This window comes from Lytechinus variegatus, chromosome 2 (genome assembly GCF_018143015.1).
Source record: "Lytechinus variegatus isolate NC3 chromosome 2, Lvar_3.0, whole genome shotgun sequence".
NCBI classification, from domain to species: domain Eukaryota; kingdom Metazoa; phylum Echinodermata; class Echinoidea; order Temnopleuroida; family Toxopneustidae; genus Lytechinus; species Lytechinus variegatus.
The window spans coordinates 22656501-22683185 of NC_054741.1; the positions used below are offsets into that span (position 1 = coordinate 22656501).

Consider the following 26685-nt stretch of genomic DNA (forward strand, 5'->3'; position numbering starts at 1 on the left):
CAAAGCTTCATTGGGAAGCAATGACGATTAATGCCCACACACTTACATGTACTTGTCAGTAAAGTTTTGATATCATTGACTGACTTGAATAGCATGTACAGTAGACCTGAAACAGCCTCAAGCATCATTGATTGTATGTTCACTGTATATAGCATGGACAGTAGACCTAAAACAGCTTCGAACATCGACTGTACATGTACCACTTGTGAATATGTCACGAATTTGTTGATTATACAACAAAATCTTTTAATAGAAATGGTTATCTCTGTAATTGACACTAATCATTAACGCCGCATCCTACAAATCATGAAAATGAGGCGGTAATATTATTATTATTATTACTTATTATTTGTACTGCCCTTTTCCCATTAGGCCCAAAGCGCTTACAATGAATAAGATGTAATATTTTAAAAACTACAAAGTATTAAAGAGATGAGTTTTTAATGACTTTTTGAAGATTGCTAATGATGGAGACTGTCTATAATTATTAGTGGCAGGTTGTTCCAGGATTTTGAAGCCGACACCGTAAAAGTTCTGTCACCAGCTAATGTACGAGTTAATGAATATGCAACATATTGCATGTTGTACCAGGACATCAAAAAGTATGGTTGGAAAATGGAAAGCACTGTAAAGAGCTTTCCAACCTGCTTCGAATGACTTCTTTCATCATTCTTGCCCATAATATTTGAGCATCTTTAAAAAAGATAACTAATGATTCTAATCCCAAGTTTACTAGAAGCAATTGCAACTGTATGTATCTCTTTTATTTGATCATAATGCTGGGCACTTGAGTCATTTACTTAATTTGCATGATATTTTGCAATAGTTTCTAGATGATGAAGGAAAATAAATGATTTATATGTACACTGCAAGTTTCCAATAGCTTCGGACTTTGGGTACAATTCTAGCGAATTAATCGAACATACATTTTATGTGTCGCACATGCCTTTTCAAAGTAGGGCATATATTTATTCCAAAAATTTAAGTTAAGACTGGGTTAATCATAAATACGGGAAAGCAAGACTACTATGAAGCATGCAGTATGCCCGACAAAGAATATCAGAGGCAACAGAGGAATACATCAAGAAAGCAACAGTCATCATCCTCTTCGGTGGGACAATTAATTGTTCATCAATCAGAATGTAAGAAACATTTCTCTCCATAAGGAAATTATGTTGCAAGACAAGGTGGTAGTGCCATCAGCAGAATCATTTCCATCTGAGTCGGACATGCCAAGAAGTATTGGGGTATATGTAAGGAAGAAGCATATCAGAACTCCATGCTACTGTTCTGTGGCCAAGTGGATCGCGTCCAGCCAACCTGATATCACAATTGCTTTACATACGTAGGTGACAAAGTCAGATGCGCCAAAATACCTGCATGCAATTAGAACTAACAGGTAAAATCAACTTCTGCACGAGCTTTCAAGTCATGGGATCCTGGAGCTGCAGGATTGATCCATCTCAAAACACCTGGAAACAGAACGGACAGGTCCAAATCAACTTCTGCAGGATCGAGTCATGATAGATCAATGATATATCTGCAGGATCCATACCAACATGCCTAGAAACAGAACTGACAGGTCCAAGTCAACTCTAGCAAGATCTTTCACGTCATGATAGATCCCAGAGCTACATTGTTAATCCAGATCAAAACACTTTGAATAGGAACTGACAGGTCCAAATCAACCTCTGCAGAAGTCACAATAGATCATGTAGCTGCAGGATCCAGACCAACACGCCTGGAAACGGAACTGAGTGGTTTAAATTGAATCTAAAAGATATTTCAAGTGATGCTAAGTCCTGGAGCTGCTGGATTGATCCAGGTTAAAACACCTAGAAAAATAAGGGACAGGTCCAAATCAACTTCTGCACAAGCTTTCAAGTCATGGTAGATCCCAGAGCTGTAGGATCTAGGTCAGCATGCCTGAAAACAGAACTTGCTGGTCCAAATCAACAGTTGTGAAATCTTTCACGTGATGAAAAATCCTAGACCTGCAGGATTGATCCAGGTCAAAACACCTGGAAAAAGAACGGACAGGTCCAAATCAACTTCAGCAGGATTAAGTCATTTAGCTCCAGAATCCAGGCAAGCATGCCCGATATAAAAACGGAACTGACGGGTCCCAATAAACTCTAGCAAGATCTGTCATGATAGATCGTGGAGCTGCAGGATTGTTGCAGGTCAAAACTACAGGAATCGTAACTTACAGGTCCAAATCAAATTCTGCACAAGTCATGGTAGATCATGTAGCTGCAGGATCCAGGCCAACAGACCAGTAATGTAACTGAATGGCCCAATCGATTCTACTGATCTATCACGTCATGATAGATCCCGCAGCTGGATTGATCTAAGTCAGAATGCCTGGTCAAACTCAACTCCTGCCCGTGGCATTTGATTTGGGAACGGAATGGAGAACTAATACGATCTTCATTGCAGGCTATTGAAGAGGGCGGGTAAATCAAGGCAAAGTGTGTTTGCTTTCAAGAGACCGACTACTATTAGCAAGGGATAAAGTGGTATCCAACCACTCATTTGAAAATTAACTTCAGGCAACACTGTTAGAAAAAATAAAAGAAGTTCCTGCAGCAGAGTCTCGAGAATACTTGTGATCTTACCGAATTGCGTAATCTTACAGGAAATTGGTACTTGATGTATGGAATCTTACAAATTTCCTTGAATAAAACACCCTTTTCCCTTTTTAAACAGACCTGTTCTGTTAAGTTGCAGAAAAATTCTTGTTTTATGAATTTACAGAATGATTCTGTTATTGCTTTCTACAAAATCTTCTGTTTATTTTCTGTAAAATCACGGTTTTTTTAACAGTGAAGTTTTTTGGTGTTTGAACTAATTCTAAACTTAGTTGACTCAATCAATTATTAGTGGACATTCTTAAATCTCTCCAAGGTCAGAGATATTTATGTTGTAAGTACCCATGCTCTTGTAACCGTTCTTCTACAAGAGTGACCTCTTGCTAAATGTTGATATTGTGGAATTCTTTCCTAGGGTCGATCTTTTACATAATTATGTCTAAGTTAATCCAGAATAAATATGGTTTCCAAATGGATGAATATTGGGGAGGTTCTTTTAACATGCAATAGGTATTATTATACCAGTAATATTAGATATCGTCTTTGGAAATATGAACCATATCATGAGCTAGTTTGATTTGTGCAACGTTTTACTTTTTAAGTACCTCTATGATTTACACACATCAATAATCTTACCTTACGGCCTTTAACCATTGGTTGCTACAGAAAACATATTACTTAGCAACTGGTACTTCGCATGGGCTTGTACATGTATACATGGTATAATTGTTCTTGGGTTGTGATTAATGCTTTAATAAAAAATGTGATTTATAGAAATTATAATTATAAAAAAGATATCTTATAATAATTGGTTACCATGGAAAATGTTACTTAGCAACAGTTGCTATGGTGCTCACTGTGTCTACCTATGGAAGCATTCATCACATGAGGAATCTATGGGGCAGATTTAATTTCTGAGCTATTCCGAGTAAATAATAATGATCTGAACTAAGATAAAGAATTCGTTGCTACGGAAGAGGGTCACTTAGCAACCGTTGTTATGAATAAATGGATCAAAATTATTGTGATACAAAGGAAGATGCTTTAGATTAAAATTTGTATGACATTTCGCCTGAGAAAATGTTACTCAAGCCCAATTAAGCTCAGTTACTAAGGTAAATATGTTACCTAGCAACCGTTGCTATGTTTGATGAACTCACGTTGGCACCCCCTGCTAAAAATGTTTAGAATAACTTTCTCTACCTTTGTGCCGATTTTCATGCTTGTACCATTTTCTGAACATTTTTTTCACCAATCACTTAGACTAATACTCTTGGCAAATATTCCCTGAAATGAACCCCTAAACAAGTACAGGAATGTTTTATTGTTGCGGGTCCTTCGGTCGTCGGCTTTACCTTATTTGGTTTAGTACGACCCCAACTTCTACACCTCGCTCAAATCGGACTCTAAACACGAAGTTTTGGGGCAAAAAGGACATCCTTTATAAAACATTTTAATTTTGTTTTATCATCCCCACATATTCGACCCTAAGCACGTAATTTTCCTAGCGAAATAGATACCCTTTTTTCATTATTTTTGTGTTTTTGACACCCTTATCACGTTACGTACGTAACGTGCCCTATCGTGAAAAAGACATCCTTTTTACGTGTTTGGTCGCGCATGGTATCCACTCGCCAATGTAAGTGGCCCCCCGGGGTAAACCTGAACTTTAGATATCAAAAGACAAACAAAGAATTGTAAAATGAAAATGAATGAAACAAAGACAGATAGAGAGAGAGAGAGTGGGTGAACTTTCGAGGGCATAGGAAAGTCTGAGATTAGAAACAACGTTTTTGTTTATTTTTTTATTCATTTATTCTGTTTTCTTTACCCAGGGTAGACTCTTGAGTACAAAACTGCTTTACAAGAGAGCACTGCACATCTACATGTATTTATCAGCATTAATCCCATCTAGGCCTGGGGGCCTCGGAGGCCCCCCCCCCTCAACGAATCGCGTGATATTTTCGTCGTGCGAAATTTTCTGACCGCGCCGCTCGCTGACTTTTTACTTTCAAGTCTTGCGCAACTTTTGAGACCAATTTTGCGTCACCGGGTACATGGTTCCGAAATTACGCAACATTATGTAAGTGCATGTCAGACCGAAAATTGCTCAAAAATTGTGTTTTCAACCAAAATTCATAAATGTATGATTATTTTTAGTTTTTCTGGTCTAAATGTATTCATTTTATGCTTTTTATGATCACAGAAGAGTCCCCAACAAATTTCATTGAAAAAACAATGAAAAACAAAAGGTAAAAAAAAACAACAAAGAAATACATAAGAAATTGCAATAAACAACATAATACATAAGAAAATGATTTGATATCACAATTTTTTTCATGTACACTTGCTAAGGACACCACAAAGAGTTTCTATACCAAAAATTAGTACATTTGGAGCTTTATTTAGGGAGTTAAAGGGAAAAGTATGATTTCGCATACTAATTACGCATAAATTAGCGTAATAACTTAATAGCGATTCGCATGAAATAAATTACTATACAGTCTTGTAGATTATGCTCCAGGCAACCCGCGTGCCGATTTTCCGCGCGGTCGACGGCTGAGATCTTGGGGGGGGGCCTGGGAGCCCCCCCCCCCCCGCGGCCATAGGAACTCCAAAAATACCCAGGCCTAGATAGGGTTAATGGTTTACATAATTTCTAAAATTAGCGCAAAGCTCTGGCTGAAAATGTGTGATATTCCAACCAGAAATATTGGCATTTTAAGTGTATAAGCCCCTGCCACCCACAGGAGGGCAGAGGGGGCCTTCCCGCCTATGCTATTTTAAAACAAGTCCCTCCTGCTCGGAGTGAACGAGTCGCTCCCTCACACATATTCAAAAATATTTTGACTAACCTGCCTTTCTTTTTGATCGGTTGCTTTGCTCCTTCACATACCCTAACAATTTTTTTCTCCTCTACCTTTTCTTCTGCTTGGTCACTTCGCTCCCTCTGACATATTCCCAAAATATATTGGCCCCTGCATTTTTCATATATCCCTAAATAATTTTCTGCTCTGTCGCTTCGCTCCCTTGCACATTTCACAAAAATGTTTTGCCCCCTCCCCCTGCATTTTTTTTTCTGCAGACATCCATGTCCAGTCCAAACTCTCTATCTCTTTCTCAAATACCTTGGACTGATGGGGAGGGGGCATAGGCGGCGGAAGCGGGGGGGACGGGGGGGACGTGTCCCCCCCTAAATTTGAGGAGGGGGGACGGTCCCCCCCCTAAATTTGTTGTTGATGACCTTTTTTTTTTTTTTTTTTTTTTGCTTGTCAATTTTTTTACTACGTCCCCCCTAAAATTTTTGGGTGGAGAACCTTTTTTTTTTTTGCTTGTCAAATTTTTTTTGGTTGTCCCCTCCTAAAATTTTTGGCTTCCGCCGCCAATGGGAGGGGGGGGGGGTTGCTTTGGATATGAGAGTGACTGAACAGTTGAAAATCAGTGAAATATTTGGCTTTTTTTCTTTTGTTAGTATTATCTGTGCGAGTGTATCTTACAAACAGTTTATACCAATTTCATTATATAAGACATACAAGTATTCTGAGAAATACCAACAGAAACACGTGGAATGCCTTTGGCCTTCTCTCGCCTGCATTACGCGATTCGATATAGCAGTAGTACTGACTTTGAAAACAGCTAGTACATAATTATTCACAAAAGAATACTATGTCCATTGACCCAAGATGATTTTTGACCATGATCATATGACCTAAGACATGTGCAAAACAATTATTTATACTTGATTACCTTATGTCTATGTTTCATGAACTACATGTGTAGATCCATACACTTTCTAAGTTAAAATGCAAATTCAACAAATATACCCAACACAGCAAATTTCATTGACCCTAAATGACCTTTGATTTTGGTCATGTGTCCAGAAACAAGCACAAAATATTCAGGAATACATGGTTACTCTAATGTCCCATGAACTAGATCTATAAACTTTAAAGTTATGACAATTCCACCAATACCCCCCCCCCCCCCTCCACATTATCAAAGTTCATTGTCCCTACATGACCTTTGACCTAGATCATGTTATATGAAACTTGCACAAGATGTTCAGGGATACTTAATTGATCTTAGTCTAAGTTACATGAACTAGATCTCTAAAATGACAGTTATGACAATTCCTCAAGTACGCCAACATGGTCAAAGTTCGTTGACCAAAGTGACCTTTGACCTTGGTCAAGTGACCTGAAATTCAGGCAGGATCTTCAGTTATACACTATCACCCTTATGTCCAAGTTTCATGAACTAGGTCCATACACTCTAGAAGTTATGATATTTCAAATACTTAACCTTGGTTAAGATTTTGATATTGATTCCCCCAACATAGTCCAAGTTCATTGACCCTAAATGACCTTTGACCTTGGTCATGTGACCTGACACTCAGGCAGGATGTTCAGTAAGACTTGATTACCTTTACATGTATGTCCGAGTTTCATGTGCTAAGTCTATATATTTTCTACGTTATGATGACTTATGATTTCAAAACTCTAACCTTGGTAAAGATTTTAATGTTGACGACTCCGCCGTCATTGGAAAAGCGACGCCTATAGTCTCACTCTGCTATGCCGGCGAGGCAAAACCCCAGATTCTTCCTTATTGTCCAAATCCTTAAAAAAAATTATGGTAATTATGGCTCTTTCTATATTACCGTCATTCTTAATTCATCTTTTTTTTCTATATCAACAGCTCATTCTTAATTGTCACCTTGCTCTATCCTGTTCTATTCTTCAGTCAGCTTGCCATCATTCCTTCTTTTCACAAACTTTTTTATCTTCTGCCATTCTAAGTCAGAATGAATATACTGTAAGACATCATTCGCAACACATTCCTATTTAATGAATTCACTTTTGTTACATGCCCAGTGATAAACTATTTCAAATAATCAGAATGCACACAGTGTAAATTATTTGTTGTAAAGTTGTGCAAATTATGTTTGTCCAAACTTAACAGCAAGTACATGTGATCTACACTACAGGATTTCTGTGTGGTCTTCGGCCTCTTCTCCAAGTTTTTAATAACAGTCCATTATTGGTGTTAACTTCCACTTTACTCCTCTTGGACTTTCTGGTATTGAGTAGTAGTGGTCCTCGAGAAATGAAGGTGCTGAAGACTTTGGTACAGGTGTCTTTGCAGTATCTGGGAGGGTGTTTGCAAAATCGAAATTCTTTCCAGGAATTCCTTGGTTTGGGTCATTTCTGTACGAGACAAATTAGAAAAAAGAAACATTTAAGAAAAAAAAGATATCAAACAAAAGGGAAGGTGGTTATTTTCAAGATGGCGTCCAAGATGGCGTCCAAGATGGCCGTCACTCAGTATCCACCATAGAATCCCATTTAGTTCGATTTTCATGGTCTATGGGGTAAACAAAATTGTTGATACAGGCTAGAGTGAATCATACATGTAATCCTTCCAATGTGATTGGCAAATCCAAGATGGCGCCCAAAATGGCTACCATAGGTTAAAAATCCACAATTCATCTAATTTGCTTTTATTTGGTTCTTATTCAATGGTTTTAAGGGTGAAGTAGTACATTGGAACAAGTTACAAGGTCTGGTGTGTCCAAAAATCCAAGATGGTGTCCAAAATCCAAAGATGATCGATGGCTTCCCAAAATGGAGTTTAAAATGGCTGTTGAAAAATAAATTGGACATAGTTCTTTCATATCCACCTGGGACATAATGATTTTGGTTTCTAGACCAGGTTTCCAATGGTCAAATAAGACATTGGGATAAGTTACAAGGACAGTCGGTTCAAAAATCCAAGATGACTTCCAAAAATGGATTATAAATATTGCTGTTGCTACTTTAAAACAAGTGGAATGCCTCTAGCCGTCTCACCTGCATCACGCGATTCAACATAGCAGCAGTGCTGACTTTGAAAACTACTTAACTCGCACAAGAAGTTCAGTGATACTTGGTTACTCTTATTTCCACATTTTATGAACTAGACCAATACACTTACAGAGATAGGATGGTAATTCAACAAATACCCCAAGGTTGCCAAAATTCACTGACCTAACATGACCTTTGACCTTGATCATGTGACCTGAAACTTGCACAGGATATTCAGTGATACTTGATTACTCTTATGTCCAAGTTTCAAAAGTCAGATCAATAAACTTGCAAAGTTATGATGGTAATTCAACAGATACCCCCATTATGGCCAAAGTTCATTGACCTTTGACCTTGTTAATGTGACCTAAAATGCGCACAGGATGTTCAGTGATACTTGATTACTCTTATGTCCAAGTTTTATGAACTAGACCAACATACTTTCAAAGTTATGATGGTAATTCAACAAATACCCCCAATTCGGCCAAAGTTTATTGACCCTAAATGACATTTGACCTTGATCATGTAACCTGAAACTTGCACAGGATGTTGAGTGATACTTAATTACTATTATGTCCACGTTTCATGTATCAGATCCAAAAACTTTTAAAGTTTTGATTGTAATTCAACAGATGCCCCCAACTCGGCCAAAGTTCATTGACCTTAAATGACCTTTGACCTTGGTCATGAGACGTGAAACTCATGCAGGATGTTTGGCGATACTTGATTAACCTTATGTCCAAGTTTAATGATCTAGGTCCATATATTTCCTAAGTTATGATGACATTTCAAAAACTTAACCTCAGGTTAAGATTTTGATGTTGATTCCTCCACATGGTCTAAGTTCATTGACCCTAAATGACCTTTGACCTTGGTCATGTGACATGAAATTCTAATAGGATGTTCAGTAATACTTGATCAACCTTATGGCCAAGTTTCATGAACTAGGTCCATATACTTTCTAAGTTATGATGCCATTTCAAAAACTTAACCTCAGGTTAAGATTTGATATAGATGCCGCCGCCGCCGTCGGAAAAGCGGCGCCTACAGTCTCACTCTGCTATTATGCAGGTGAGACAAAAACGACAGTTTGCTCAATATCTAGAAATATGATTTTTCTGTGTCTATAACATGGTTAGATGGGTCAAATAATACATTGGGACAAGATACAAGGAAAGTCAGTGGTCTGTAATGTGCAAAAATCTGAGATGGATCCCAAAAATTAATTCTGAAACTGCTACTATTACTGAAAGCAGACATAGCTCATTTCATTTTGCCCTGGGAGTTGTGACTGTGATGTCTAAACCACTGGTTTCAATGGTCAAATAAAGTAATAGGATAAGTTACAAAGACAGTCAGTGGTCTGGTATGTCCAAAAATAGAAGATGGCTTCCAAAAACCGATCCTACAAAAAAGGCTGCTGATATTTAAAGCGGACATAGCTCATTTCATTTTGGCCTGGGATATGTGATTTTGTCTAAACCACTGGTTTCAAGGGTCAATTAATACATTAGGGCAAGTTACAAGTACATTTTGTGGCCTGGGTTGTCAAAAAATCTAAATTGGCTTAAACAAATTATTCTAAATTGACTGTTGTTACTTAAAGCAGACATTCATATCGGCCTGGGAGATGCGATTTTAGTGTCTGATTTCAAGGTTCAAAATAATACATTAGGACAAGTTATAAGAACATAATCTGGTCTGGTATGACCAAAAATCCAATATGGCTTCTAAAAATTGATTCTAAAGTGGCTGCTGATACTTAAATGTGACATAGCTCATTTTATATCCACCGGTGATGTATGATTTTGGTGTCTAAACTATGGTTTCAAGGGTCAAATTATATAGGACAAGTTACAATGACACTCATTGGTCTAGTATGTTCAAAATTCCAAGATGGCTTCTAAAAATGGAGTGCAAAATGTCTGATGTTACCTTTTTTTTTAAGAAAAGGACATAGTTTGTTCAATATCTGTCTGGGGAATATGAGTTTGGTGTCTAAACTATGGTTTAAAGGGTCAAGTAATACACCAGGGTTAGTTACAAGACCAGTCAGTTGTCTGTATGTTAAAATCCAAGACGACTTCAAAAAAAAAAATTGGTGTAAATTGACTGTTTTTACTTAAAAGTATAAATAGTTTATTAGAATTACACCTCGGAGGTATGATTTTGCCGTCTACACTAGAATTTTAAGGGTCAATTCGTGCATTGCGTTAAGATGAAAGGACAGTAAGGTGTCAGGTATGTCCAAAAAAGAAGATGGCTTTTAAATAGGGGTATTAAATGACTGTTGTTACTTAAAAATGAATAAAGAACATTACAAATACACCTTGAGTGTATTATATTCGTGTCTACGCTAGGGTTTTAAGGGTTGAAAATACTTTGGGACTGGTTACCATGAATGCAGTTATCTACATGTACTTTCCTTCTAAAAGTTGGCTTCAAAAATGGGTTCTAGATGAAAAAATTAAAATCCATAATTTATTGTTCAAAATAGACATGAAATGAAATACTCAGAAAATTTGCTTTGCCCAATTGATCATGGGCCCGGCAGCCACTATCCCTTTAATCGTTGAACGCCAAACAGGGTAGCTTGAACCCCCGACCTCCCAGTTGTGAAATAGGCGCTCTACCAACTGAGCCAACACACTGGTGTTGATGCTCATCAGGGCCGTCACCAGCTTTTTTCTAGGGGGGGGTGCTTTTTATGAAAAAAAAACAAAAACACAAAAACAACGTATTAACTCAATTTCATGCAGTTATATAGCCCGCCGGCCCGAATGGATATAGAAAGTACATACTGGTCAACATGCCTATTGTTCCTCAATGCAGTTTCGGTGTCTGTGTGTCTTTTTCTTTTTTTGGGGGGGGGTTCTGAAGGGGGGTGCGTTCGCACCCTCCGCACCCCCCCTGGCGACGGCCCTGCTCATAGTTCATACAATATCCACCTGTGAGAAATAATCTTGGTGCCTGCACTTATATGCATGGGGATAAGTTGTTTCATGAGTTGGTAAACATACCCATTTTGATGAAAGCTTAGAATCCACCATGAGTTTTGAAACAAATGGAATGCCTTTGGCGGTCTCAACTGCATCACGCGATTCTATATAGAAGCAGTGCCGACTTTGAAAACTACTATAACTCGCACAAGATGTTCAGTGATACTTGGTCACTATTATTTCCACGTTTTATGAACTAGACCAATACACTTAGAGATAGGATGGTAATTCAACAAATACCCCCAACGTGTCCAAAGTTCATTGACCTCACATAACCTTTGACCTTGAACATGTGACCTGAAACTTGCACAGGATATTCAGTGATACTGGATTACTCTTATGTCCAAGTTTCAAAAGTCAGATCCATAAACTTTCAAAGTTATGATGGTAATTCAACAGATACCCCCATTATGGCCAAGGTTCATTGACCTTTGACCTTGGTCATGTGACCTAAAATGCGCACAGGATGTTCAGTGATACTTGATTACTCTTATGTCCAAGTTTTATGAACTAGACAAACATACTTTCAAAGTTATGATGGTAATTCAACAAATACCCCCAATTTGGCCAAAGTTCAATGATCCTAAATGACCTTTGACCTTGATCATGTGACCTGAAACTTGCACAGGATGTTCAGTGATACTTGATCACTATTATGTCCACTTTTCATGTATCAGATCCAAAAACTTTTAAAGTTTTGATTGTAATTCAACAGATGCCCCCAAATCGGCCAAAGTTCATTGACCCTAAATGACCTTTGACCTTGGTCATGTGACGTGAAACTCGTGCAGGATGTTTGGATGTCCAAGTTTAATGAACTAGGTCCATATATTTTCTAAGTTATGATGTCATTTCAAAAATTTAACCTTAGGTTAAGATTTGATGTTGACGCCGTCGCCGCTGCCGTCGGAATAGCGGCGCCTTTAGTCTCACTCTGTTATGCAGGTGAGACAAAAATGAAATATTTACCATCCTTGTTACTTGTCCAAATATATTATTTGACCCTTTATACCAAATTTAGACACCAACATTATTTCTTATAGATAGATTATGTACAACTCTGACCATTGAGAGATATGAGTCGTTTTAGATGTCTTTTTGAAAACCATCTTAGATTTTTTATGCAAACTGGACAACTGCATATCAATGTGACCAGTCTAAACGCATAATTTTAAACATGAAACTTTAGTGTGGACACCGAAATCATATCTCCTTGGTGGATTTAAATGGACTATATCCTTTTTTTAAGTAACAGTAGTCATTTTAGACTCTGATTTTTGGAAGTCATCTCAGATTTTCGACATACTGGATGACCACAGACTGTCCTTGTACCTAATTTTCTGACTTTTAATACCATGGTAAAGACATAAAACCTTGGAGGATATTACATGACCTATGTCCATTTGTAAATGCCAGCGGCTAATATTATCTTTAAGGCCACCATGGAGTTAAAGACATAATTGTCCATCCATCATCCTTGTAACATATTCTTATGTATTGTTTATGTTTAACCCTATCTAGGCCGGGGTATTTTGGGAGTTCATATGGCCGGGGGGGGGGGGGGCCATGATCTCGGCCGTGGACCGTGCGATCGCGCCGAAAATTGGCACGCGGGGTTGCCTGGGACATAATCCCGGGGGGCACTTACATTGACGAGTGGATACCATGCACGACCAAAAAAACACGTAAAAAGGATGTCTTTTTCACGATAGGGCACGTTACGTACGTAACGTGATAAGGGTGTCAAAAACACAAAAATAATGAAAAAAGGGTATCTATTTCGCTAGGAAATTTACGTGTTTAGGGTCGAATTTGCGGGGATGATAAAACAAAATTAATTTGTTTTATAAAGGATATCCTTTTTGCTCCAACACTTCGTGTTTAGAGTCCGATTTGCGCGAGGTGTAGAAGTAAAGCCGAAGACCGAAGGACCTGTAACAATAAGACATTCCTGTACTTGTTTAGGGGTTCATTTCAGGGAATATTTGCCAAGAGTATCGTTTTGTTTCCAATACTTGTTAAGAGTAGGGTTTCACACGCCAATACTTGTTAAGGGGTGCATTTTCAGAATATGGAAATTACATGTTTAGGGTGCTTTTCGAGACCCCATGGTCGTGCATGGTATCCTCTCGTGAATGGAAGTGGCCCCCTCAGGGACATAATCTACTAGATTGTCTAGTAATTTATTTCATCCGAATCGCTATTAAGCGATAATGCTAATTTATGCGTAATTAGTATGCGAAATCATACTTTTTCCTCTAACTCCTTAAATAAAGCTCCAAATTTACTAATTTTTGGTATAGACACTCTTTGTGGTGTTCTTAGCAAGTGTACATGGAAACAAGTGGAATGCCTCTGGCCGTCTCACCTGCATCACGTGGTTCAATATAGCAGCAGTGCTGACTTTGAATACTACTCTAACTCGCACAAGATGTTCAGTGATACATGGTTACCCTTATGTCCACTTTTTATGAACTAGACCAATAAACTTACAGAGATATGATGGTTATTCAACAAAAAACCCCAACATGGCCAAAGTTGAGTGACCTTACATGACCTTTGACCTTGATCATGTGACCTGAAACTCGAACAGGATGTTCAGTGATACCTGATTACTCTTATGTACAAGTTTCATGAATCAGGTCCATAAACTTTCAAATTTATGATGGTAATTCAACAGATACACCCAATTCGGCCAAAGTTAATTGACCTTTGACCTTGGTCATGTGACCTGAAACGCACACAGGATGTTCAGTGATACTTGATTACTCTAATGTCCAAGTTTAATGAACTAGACCAATAAACTTTTAAAGTTATGATGGTAATTCAACAGATACCCCCGATTCGGCCAAAGTTCATTGACCCTAAATGACCTTTGACCTTAATCATGAGACCTGAAACTTGCTCAAAACTTTCAGTGATGCTTGATTACTATTATGTCTAAGTTTCATGAATCAGATCCATAAACTTTCAAAGTTATGATGGGAATTCAACAGATATCCCCAATTCGGCCAAAGTTCATTGACCCTAAATGACCTTTGACCTTGGTCATGTGACGTGAAACTCATGCAGGATGTTCAGTGATACTTGATTAACCTTATGTCCAAGTTTCATGAACTAGGTCCATATATTTTCTAAGTTATGATGACATTTCAAAAAATTAACCTCAGGTTAAGATTTCGATGTTGATTCCTCCAACATGGTCTAAGTTCATTGACCCTAAATGACCTTTGACCTTGGTCATGTGACATGAAACTCTAATAGGATGTTCAGTAATACTTGATCAACCTTATGGCCAAGTTTCATGAACTAGGTCCATATACTTTCTAAGTTATGACGTCATTTCAAAAACTTAACCTCAGGTTAAGATTTGATGTTGACGCCGCCGCCGCCGTCGGAAAAGCGGCGCCTATAGTCTCACTTTGCTTCGCAGGTGAGACAAAAATTGCGATATCAAATAATTTTCTTATGTATTTTATTGTTTTTTGCAATTTCTTATGTATTTTTCTTTTTGACCTTTCGTTTTTCATTGTTTTTTCAATGAAATTTATTGGGGACTCTTCTGTGATCATAAAAAGCAGAAAATAAATACATTTAGACCAGCAAAACTAAAAATAATCATACATTTATGAATTTTGCTTGAAAACACAATTTGCATTGACTTTGTACACGAAATCACGTTTTTGAGCAATTTTTGGTCCGACATGCACTTACAAAATGTTACGTAATTTCGGAACCACGTACCCGGGTGACTTAAAGTTGGTCTCAAAAGTTGCGCAAGACTTGAAAGTAAAAAGTCAGCGAGCGGCACGGTCAAAAAATTTTGCACAGCGAAAATATTGCGCGATTTGTTGAGGGGGAGGGGCCTCCGAGACCCCCCCCCCCGCCTAGATAGGGATAACCCATTTAACAATGGTATAGGCACAAAAATCATATTCCGGATATTGAACAAACTATGACATTGGGTTTTTTTTAAGTAGCAACAGCATTTCTTACTCCTTGGATTTTTGAACATACCTGACCACTGAGTGTTGTCCCAATGTATTATTTGACCATTGAAACCATGATCTAGACAACAAAATCATATTCGCGCCTAATACTAATTTGTTATTATTATTAGCTCACAAGCTTCAGATGAAAATTTTACAATTTTTAGAACTTTTTAAACTCAAACACAATTGAATAGGTTTACAGGATTTTGTTAGTCATGATTTTAATGCATGTATTTCACATTGTAACAACTAAAGGGAAACTGTGTTTTATGCCAACATTTTACTCATTTTTATTAAGATTTCTTATGTGGTGGAAGATGTGTTATTTTACAAACTGCGTCATTCTCCAAATTTTAAGCGTTCTCAGAATTGAGCAGGACGGTTTCTTGGGACGGGCGACCACTCAGCCCCCCCCCCCCTTGGTTCTTCTTCTTTTTTTTTATCTGTATGCTTAATGAGTGCAAGGTGTCAGGGGTGACTGCTGGGTTGGTGGGTGCAGTTGTTTGCTTTAACGTGCTTATGGTTGTTTGGATGTTTGGATGAATGAGGAGTGTGCTATGAATGTAAATGTTTTTTTTTTTTTTTGTAAGAGATTGTTTGTCGGCCCTATTAATGTAGTGAGGTTAGCTGACCCTAAGTTCCGCCTGAGCGATGGATTTGAATAACCAATTCCATTGCCCAGGTTGAATGGTGTTGTAGAGGATTGGCATTCCCTGGCTGGAGCTGTGCATTGAACTTGACTGCTCGCTCGTCCCCAGACACACTCCTGTCTTTAGTTCTTTTGTTACTTGCTTAAATCTACGTTTTTATTGTTTGAATTTGAGTGGCGATGTTTGTCAATAAGCATTCTTCCACCACCACCATCTTTCAGTCTTCTATTTGTTCTTTTGTTAAGTTGCATTATATTTTCTTAATCATTTCAAGTTTTGATGTTTTTAAATCAGCTATTTATACATGTATATACCTGTAAATTGTACACAATACAGCCTTTTGGCTGCAACGTGCAATGATTTCGAATAAAATCTTTTCAATTCAATTCATCTCACATGTAGATATGATATCAGCTATGTCCATTTTAATCATACAGCCATTTTAAACTCAATTTTTGGAAGATATCTTGGATTTTTGGACACACAAGACCACTGACTGTCCTTGTAACTTGTCCCGATGTACTACTTCAATACTTAAACCATTGCACAGAATTGAATTTAGAATTAAAGCCACTGAAGTAATAGATGAATTAGATTTTTTAGCCTACGGCAGCCATTTTGGGCGCCATCTTGGATTTCCTGGTACCTTGGAGTGCTAATATTCACTCTAACTTCTATCAATAAATTTGTTTACCCACTGGACCATGGAATATGAACATAAATAGGATTCTAGAGTGGATAATGAGAGAACTATATCCATTTTCAGTGAATGGCGGCCACCTTGGACACCCTCTTGAAAATAAGTACTTTCCCAGATGTAGATTTTGGTAGATTTTTAGTACTTTATTCCTGAGGTCAAATACTGCCAGAAACAGTTGAAAAATCATTTGTTGCAATTTGTTCCAAGTCAAACCATATATTGACCCGTTTACAAATCAAAGGGAGATAATATGGAGTACCGGGTATATTTCTTTATAACACATAATATGGATCTACTGTACCTACTTAAGACGAGGCGGGAAATCAAATATGGTTGGGGCAGCATCCTGTCTAAGACGAATCGTTTGCCCAGTCCAGTCAAAGCAAGCATCTTCAAAATAATCAGAACAGAGTACAGAGCTCTTGGAGGAATTCAATGAAGCTTGCTTCATATTGACCATCCATACTATGTTACAGTACCGGTACAGTCCAAAAGCTGAATGGAAATCTGCAGAAAATGTAAACACATGTCATAAAATCAATTACTCATGAGAAAACTCTAGGCCTACTCAGCAGTGGCCCATTTCTCAACAACTGGACAAGTTAGTCATATATCTTTATCTACCAAACACAGAGATAGTTCCAATCTTACCCAGAAGGATTAACTTGAATCCATTGATATCATTATATCAATACTATCAGTAGAAGGTACATAAGCCTAAGTCACATAATAGCATATAATTTTCAAAAAGTAAACTTATGATAAAACTTACAATTATTGTGATGAATCTGGAAATACATCCAATCAAAATAATAGCAGAGGCAAAATAGAAGGGGGTGAATATAAAAATAGTATTTCTATTTGAAAAAAATCAATTCATTTGATCACCTCCTAGTGTTTTATCATGTTGACCTGAGCATCCATGATTACAACTCATGCAGAAATTGTAACAAGCAGAACCAAACAGAATCAGTTTGCCACACTCAAATTAATTTGCATTGTTTATTTGTTACATGGGTCAGTCCATGTCATATCAACCAATGCTTGTCACCCAACCCACTTCGATTTTCTTTAAACTCGCACAAAATGTTGCCCCAAGTGTCTGACGGAAAAATCTGAAATATTTTGCCCCAAGGTCAAATGGTTGCTAAGATACGGCCTCCCATAGCAACCAATGCGCGCACAACAAAATTATTTTAAATAAAATTGCCTATTTTTGATTGACTACTGCAGCAAAGTTTGATTGATAGCAGTCTTTATTTTCAGTAAATTGGAAGAACTTTTTGGTCTAAACATGCAGAGTATACTGTAGCGCGGACCTGTCAACCGGATTTTGCACACGAGGTCACCGAAAATGGCGTTAAGCATCCGTGTCAATGATTTCAGAAGCATGTTTGGAGGCTCATAAATCCAAAACTAAATTAGCTTAGAACCAAATATTGTGCACATTAATGTACTTTCAGATACTCAACAGATTTACAAAAAATTGACCAAAGAGTATGTGTCGTTTTCCTGTAGGGCGCCGTCAAAGTTGGATATTTTCAAAAGATGCCAAGTTCAAGGTCACGGATCGCCTCCCGTCCCATCGAGGAGGGGGACCAATTTCTGTGTTTTGATAGACATTTACCCATATTTTCAAGTGTTACTTGAGAAATTTTGCTAACGGAATGTTTAGGGGCTGATTTGCGCATTCCAAAATGGTCGTAAACACCCTAAAATTGATGTTAATGACAATGCTTTTCCACAATTTTCAAATTGTGATAACTCAAAGATGAAGAGCCCAAAGACATTGATATCTTCTGTGACGATAGTCTGTAATTAGTATTAAAAGAATATATCTTCAGAAATAGTTTTTATTGTTGGCAAGGACCTTGAAAACACACCTAAAATTCAATAAAAACAGTAAATTTGCTAATTTTCCAGAATCATAATGGCATTCAAATGGTGTTTACATTGACTTTCAAATGGGTGTCATTTCAATACAAAGGGTGAGCTTAAGCCAAAACTTGAAAGACATGTTCAACTTTTGGTCTACTTTGGGCAACAACATATCATTTGACCTTGAAATTATTCCAAATATAGCCATTTGTTGCTCATAAGTAGCATATTCAAATCGCGCGTGTACTTTGTACTTTGCAACACATTTCAAAATGGATTTTCTCATAGAGAGAATACCTGATCAGGCTGATATTTGCAGTATAAGTAGTCTGTAATGGGTTCTTGGAGGATCTACAGATTAAGTACCTATTCTCTCATGACAATGACCTTGAAAATACAGCTGAAAATAATCAATAAATCATACAATTTTCATAAATAATCAAGTGTTTTTTATCAACTTTTCATTGTGTGTTATTCCATCTTGGATTGTGAGTTCATGCTGATAATTGCAAATCCTGTTCCACTTTTGGTCTACTTTCAGCTACATAAAATATTTGAACTCAAGACCATATCATTTGACCTTGAAATTATTCTAAATATAGCTATATGTTGCTTTATAAGTAGCATATTCAAATCGTGCGTGTACATTGTACTTTGCAACCTATTTCAAAATGGATTTTCTCATAGAGAGAATACATGATCAGGCTGATATTTGCAGTATTAGTAGTCTGTAATTAGTGCTTGGAAAATCTACAGTTTAAGTAACTATTCTATCAAGACATGAGTGGGTTAAAAACACTTGATTACTAATGAAAATAGTATGATTTATTGATTTTCACGATTATCAGCTGTATTTTCAAGGTCATTGTCATGAGAGAATAGGTACTTAATCTGTAGGTCCTCCAAGAACTCATTACCAACTACTTATACTGCAAATATCAGCCTGATCAGGTATTCTCTCTATGAGAAAATCCATTTTGAAATGTGTTGCAAAGTACAATGAACACGCGCGATTTGAATATGCTACTTATGAGCAACAAATGGCTATATTTGGAATAATTTCAAGGTCAAATGATATGGTTTTGAGATCAAATATTTTATGTTGCTCAAAGTAGACCAAAAGTTGAACATGTCTTTCAAGTTTTGGCTTAAGCTCACCCTTTGTATTGAAATGACACCTATTTGAAAGTCAATGTAAACACCATTTGAATGCCATTATGATTCTGGAAAATTAGCATATTTACTGTTTTTATTGAATTTTAGGTGTGTTTTCAAGGTCATTGCCAACAATAAAAACTATTTCTGTAGATATATTTTAATACTAATCACAGACTACCACCACAGAATATATCAATGTCTTTGGGCTCTTCATCTTTGAGTTATCACAATTTGAAAAGTGTTGAAAAGCATGTATGTGTCATCAATATCAATTTTAGGGTGTTTACGACCATTTTGGAATGCGCAAATCAGCCCCTAAACATTCCGGTAGCAAAATTTCTCAAGTAACACTTGAAAATATGGGTAAATGTCTACCAAAACACAGAAATTGGTCCCCCTCCTCGATGGGACGGGAGGTGATCCGTGACCTTGAACTTGGCATCTTTTGATAAAAATCCAACTTTGAGGGCGCCCTACAGGAAAATGACACGTACTCTTGGGTCAATTTTTTGTAATTCTGTCGAGTATCTGAAAGTACATTAATGTGCATAATATTTGGTTCTAAGCTAATTCAGTTTTGGATTTATGAGCCTCCAAACATGCTTCTGAAATCATTGACACGGATGCTTAACGCCATTTTCGGAGACCTCGTGTGCGAAATCCGGTTGACAGGTCCGTGCTACAGTATACTCTGCATGTTTAGACCAAAAAGTTCTTCCAATTTACTGAAAATGAAGACTGTAATCAATCAAACTTTGCTGCAGTAGTCAATCAAAAATAGGCAATTTTATTTAAAATAATTTTGTTGTGCGCGCATTGGTTGCTATGGGAGGCCGTATCTTAGCAACCGACCTTCTGGCAAAATATTTCAGATTTTTCCGTCAGACACTTGGGGCAACATTTGGTGCGAGTTTAAAGAAAATCGAAGAGGGTCGGGTGACAAATTGTCTGAAAATTGGTTGATTTGACGTGGATTGACCCACATACCTATCCCACTTATTATTACAAAAAATGCTTAGAATGACCATTTTTCGGGTCGGAATCTCAACAATTTTTAGCTCGCGCTTTGCGTTCTCACTATTGAAATATGTACTGTCCTCTAGAGTAAACAGTCCTTAACAGGTCCCTTTTCGATAATGCTCGAACACTTACTTAAAACAATTCTGCTCATGCTTGGCATTTTTAGTAATTATCTAGTTACATATGCATCTTGTTCAGGATCACAAACAGTACCCAGAATGTTGAATTTTCAGGACAAAATACATGAAATTCAAAAAAGAAAGAAAAAAATATTGGCTCGCACTTTATATAGGGCCTATGAGATTATTTCATATTGATGTTATTTTATAAGAATAATGCTAAGAAGTGACTGATCAGGGAAAATACAGATAATTTTGGGCCCCTTCCCGGGCCATCATCCCCTATTGGCGAAAGTCGGATCCACCCTTGTGACACACACACACAGAAGAAATGGTGCCCCCTGGCCCTGCCACTGAAAAAGCAAGGATCCCCAGTGCCCCCCCCCCCCGGAAAAATATCCTAGCTACGCCACTAGACTGATTTCTTCATCCCAAACCATTACAAGATTATTTCTATCCAGGATGTAAATCAATTCTAGAGAGGCATCATTCTGGGAGTCTTACCTCTGGCCGGGCAGCGAATATTTTTTCTGCATATGGAAACGCTATGGAATATGAATAATTCATACGTTGATTTAAAAAAAATGAAGTGCGCAGGCGCATGGACTTGGCAATAGTTCTCTAGCTTTATCAATTTGTACATGAACAAATGGACGAGCACACTCTTGTACATAAATTAATGGACTCCATCGCATCCTCCCCGCTTTCTCAAAGTTTTGATTTCTCTCCCTTCCTCTCTCTAATAGCTGGCTTGGTCACATTTGTCCTACGGCCGGCCTACGGCAGTACGGTGAGTCGAAAGCAGCAGTTTCTTTAATTAGGTGATCTGTCAATCGACAATAATAATGCCGTTTTTACATTATATATTAAGATCTAGGCCGGAATATCTTCAGCCTGTATAATTCATTACCATTTCAGATGTGCAGAAAAGACAAATCACCCTCCCCGGCCCCATGCTGTACTGACAACAGTACCGTACGCTGCCCAATTCTCGCTCACCCTCACAAGCGCGATGCGCACGCTGCTTATTTTGATTATCATTTTAAATTCGTCCCAAATTCCTTATTGTTTTGTATACTCGCATAATTAAGCACCCAAGAGGAGACCATTACATGAAAAAACAAAGTGTGTAAAAATAAAATTAATCCCTTCATAAATCATCGCGAAATATTGCGTTAAAGTGTAAAGTAACCCGATAACTGTTTGAACTTCGATCAATTGCACCGAAACTGCACCAGATTAAGGTTTTTTCAATCACTTTAAAAACTCCTAAAAACACGTGAAAATTGTTATATTTTTATATGATGAATGAAAATGTGTGATTCGCAGGTGAGAGAGAACCTAGATATGTCAACATGACAAATTCTAAGGAATGAATATTTTCTGTGTGAATGAATTAGCGAGGGCATACCTTGAAATAGAAGCCTGCCCTAACTCCGCTCACCCTGATTGTATATGATAATCATGATTATATAACGGAATCGTCATAGTTTTCAAGTAGACATTTCTTTAGAATCTGATATTTTTGTGTCATTTCCTTTATTTTGAGGGTGCTGAACCAATCCGCTTGTTGCCAGTTTTATACATGCCTCCTTCCGCCGTTGCCATGGCAACGGATTAATATGTTTAAAAAATAACATATTGAGCCTATATGGTATATTCCCCTGTCAATATTTAAATGGTCCAATCATCATTCTTAGCCTTCCAAAATCAATTTCTAGATATATGCCTATCAAGTCATCAAAGTATTAGTTGCAAAAGATCCATTGCCATGGTAACGGCTTATCTTTCTCGCAGAAAAATACAATTGTCTTAATGTCTGCAGAGACAGGGCGCCGCCGTCCGACGTCGACGCGAGGGCGGCGTCGTAAACATTGAAATCTTAAAACAGGATAAGGTTTTCAAATTCATAAGTTTGTAGTAGGCCTATTGATTTCTGTAGCTATCATGAAACTTACTATAGAAATAAGGGAGTCAGTGAAAATCCTATAGTGATCGAGTTCCGGTCATGCCACGGTCAAAGGTAATTTAAGGTCAATGAACTTTGGCCCTGTACGTACGTTGGGGGCATTTATTGAATTGTCATCATAAATCAACATTATGGTGGGAAAAGATGAATGGTGGAAAATGCAAAAATCTACATTCGACCAACTCCTTTAAATTAAATTTCGAACACAACAGAGTGTTCTGCATGGATAAGTTCATTTGAATGCATGGTAATGGTAAGTTGCCATGGTAACACCTGATTACTCTACTAATTCAACTCGTGAATCTAATATGAGATGAAAATTAAATGTAAACAATGTAGGAATGTCTGAATTTATTTCAGGTCATAATTCAGTATAGGCCTAGCTAGGGCATATTATAACTGCATATACGTGAATAATAAAGTAAGTCTTAAAAAAAGAGATCGAGTGTCATATAAATTCAGTCATGAACAAAATTCACAACGAGAGTATTATATTCAGAGAAAAAACGAGACATGTTAAGCACTGATGTTTTAACTTGCAAACCGAGAATGACTTGACAACAAGACATGAATAATGAAACAAACGGGCAATGCGTGCGCGAAGCGCGAGCTGAATAGTTATTTTGTTCTAAATGAAATGTATTTGTCGGTCCCCCAACTCTCATTTCGTCCTGCCTTCTTCCTTTCATTTTCCTTCCTATTATTTTTTTTTTCATTTTATTATTTTCCTATTTCGGCCTCGATTGATATCCCTTCCGTTGTTGTCTTTCTTGCGACGCGGCCATTTTGTCTTCTTTATACTCTTACATTTTCCTCTCTCACTTCTCCTTCAATTTTTTCTCCCCCTCTCTCTTCCGCTTTTCCTTTAGCTGAGGGTGACGGCAAATAAAAGCCCCTCGGTCGTCAACGATTTATCATGGAGCAGGCAGATAAGCTGACGTTTACAGAAATGTTGAAGGATAATCAAAAGAATTTGTCAATTATTTCAACACTGTTCACCAGAGGTATCTCGAGATTTAATTGTAATCATTGCCCGGGCCCAAAGTGTTTTGGAAAAGGTTTTACCAAAATTATCTTGCTCTATATTGCTAAAAAATGAGACTTCGATGTAGTCAATTTCAATGTCTATAAAGGCTATATTATCGATCGTTATGCTGTTTTTATGTGGCCTATTCATATTTTGATGATTATGATTACTTACTCTGAGTATGAAATTTAGGGATAATTTAATTGGAATTAAACAAGGATTTGATACACGTCACATCAAATAGATGTGCAATTAGGCCTTTGTGATAGCTTATGAGCCTAATGATACGTATATTTCATGTTATAGGCCCATTATCTGTAGGCCTATTCGATTCATATAAATAAAATAAAGAATTTAAAATGATTTTTTATAAGGAAAGGTTTCCCGCTAATATGCCTATAGAAGCCAACTCGGTCAGTAGTTTCCTGATTGTTTTGAATAGATGAAACTTTGTCATGTTTCTGGAGATTTCGTTTTTTTTTTTTAATTTAAATTGACCAATATATTTTGAACAAATCGAATTTTTTTGAGTGTCTTTTTCTCTCTCCGATCTACATTGACGGGAGTTTGAATGTGAACTTAAACCAGCGAGTTGATTAAATATTTATTGTTGTTTTTCAAGATGAGCTTTTTTTAATGAAGGTCAGTATTAGGGAATCCTCCCCCCAATATATATATATATATATATATATATATATATATATATATATATGTTATACAATAAAAGTTTTCATATATAAGCAAAATATCGTAAAAATATATAATACAACAATAAAAAAGTGCTATTCTTGTAATTGGTTCTAAAATAATGACAAAGAGTTGTGGATATGAGGGAGCTAAACGTAAAAGCAAAGCAAGGTGGTTGAAGCCGGCTCCAAATGAAGAATATGCAGTGAGAGTCCCATAAAATATCAATACCACAATATAAAAAAAGAGTAAACGAAAAGTAAACAAAAAAGGGGGATACACGAATCATAAATAATGAGTCAAGACAGTGTTAAAGCAACAAATTGGAATTAGAACCTAAAGGAGAATGCAAATAACTATTTCTAACAGTAAAAAAAATAATGGAAATCAATGGTAAACAGTATATCAGGGGGCAATGAGCAGAAGGGACGAAATGGGGAGGGGGGGACTCAAGTTGATTTCTTTTAATGGTGAATGTGCTAAAAAAGCTATGATAGCGTTTTATTTATAAGTTGTAAATTATCAATAATACGTTAACTTGACTATATTCTATTATATATATTGTTCTTTAAAGCTTTTTGTTCATGCTGACTCTTTTTATCCGCTTCCGATTTTATGTAAGAACTGGAAAGGGTCAAATGGTCTTTATTGACTACAGTAATTTATTTGATCCTATCAGTCCAGTGGGTGCTCAATCTATACTCTGATATGCCTACAATTATGTTCCACTGAATTTCATGTACTTTTCATTTCCGAAATAAATATAGATAATAATTATACACTCATAAAATTCATGAATAGATTAGAATCATATTCATATAATTAGACAATTTGTAATCAGTGAAAAAAATTTCGGGAAATTTTTTTTAAAAAATATATTTCATAAAAAAATACGGAGTAGTAGGCGTAGATCAGTAACAAAAAAGCAACAAAACCGTAAAAATAATTGCACTTGGTGAAAGGAACATTTTATACAGTGTATTGTACTATAAAACTTGTCAATAATATAGTTAATCACAACAAAATTACACACTTTTTCGGCTCAGAAGTGCAAGTAAAAAAGGTAGAAAAAAGAATAAAAATGCGCGTGCGAAGTGAGCGGGGTTAGGGCAGTGGTGAGCGGCAATGGGGCAGGCGCAAGGGGTGACGAGAACGGCGAATTACACAGCGGTGCTTTGAAGACATATAATTATTATCCTATGAAACGATATTAAAGTATTTTTTCTTTCAGATGACATATAGAAGTAAGGGTATCGTAGCTAATTGAATGAAACATAAAGGACAATACGTAAACTGAGCGACGATTGGGCAGCGTACGGTACATAAACTTGAATACACGGGACTAGCATTGTTTTTGCAAATGCAAGTTTGGTAACGATTAACGAATTCGCGAATTTCCCTTTTTTAACGTAATTTTTGAGTCGAAAACATTTAAGCTGAACTTACGAAATCAATGTCCATCCCAATCCTAGCGATTAGAGCAGTTGTATGCAGCTCATGTAGGCATGAATAATGTGAAATCTAAGCTAAGACAAGTTCACCAACTCGTAAACAACTACGTGACCGGCCCGACCGGCCGCCGGCCGGAGCTTTAGTAGCTGCAGGCGCTGGCAATCAGCGACCCATAGCAGACAGAGGAGACAAAATTTTTTTGTGTGTTTTGACACAAAATCATTTCGTCGACGGAATGATTTCGCAACGGAACGAAATGAATAGACAGAGACAAAATTTTTTTGTGTTTTGACACAAAATCATTTCGTCGACAGGATATCGCATCTGAACGAAATGAATAGACAGAGGAGACGAAATTTTTTTGTGTTTTGGCACAAAATCATTTTGTCCACGGAATAGATATCGCATCGGAACGAAATGAATAGACAGGGGAGACGAAAATTTTTTTTGTGTTTTGACACAAAATCATTTCGTCGACAGAATAAATTTTGCATCGGGACGAAATGAATTTTGTGGACGAAATTGATTAAGGGTGACACAGAATAAATTTCGTATACGAAATCACACTGCATCATGACGAAATGATTTTCGTTTGAGTGA

The 26685-nt window shown here is 37.1% G+C and overlaps 1 long non-coding RNA gene across 2 annotated transcripts; it reads right to left on the reverse strand.

The window, feature by feature from the left end:
- Window positions 1-7421: 7421 nt before the first annotated feature.
- Window positions 7422-26200, reverse strand: LOC121407592. 2 transcript variants are annotated; one of them, XR_005968932.1, is made up of 3 exons: window positions 26080-26200; window positions 17081-17282; window positions 7422-7798 (listed from the first exon to the last, which is right to left on the reverse strand). It is a non-coding gene; the product is annotated as an uncharacterized LOC121407592 (long non-coding RNA). The 2 variants fall into 2 exon arrangements; XR_005968933.1 differs by having other exon boundaries at window positions 17077-17282.
- Between the last annotated feature and the right edge of the window lie 485 nt (window positions 26201-26685).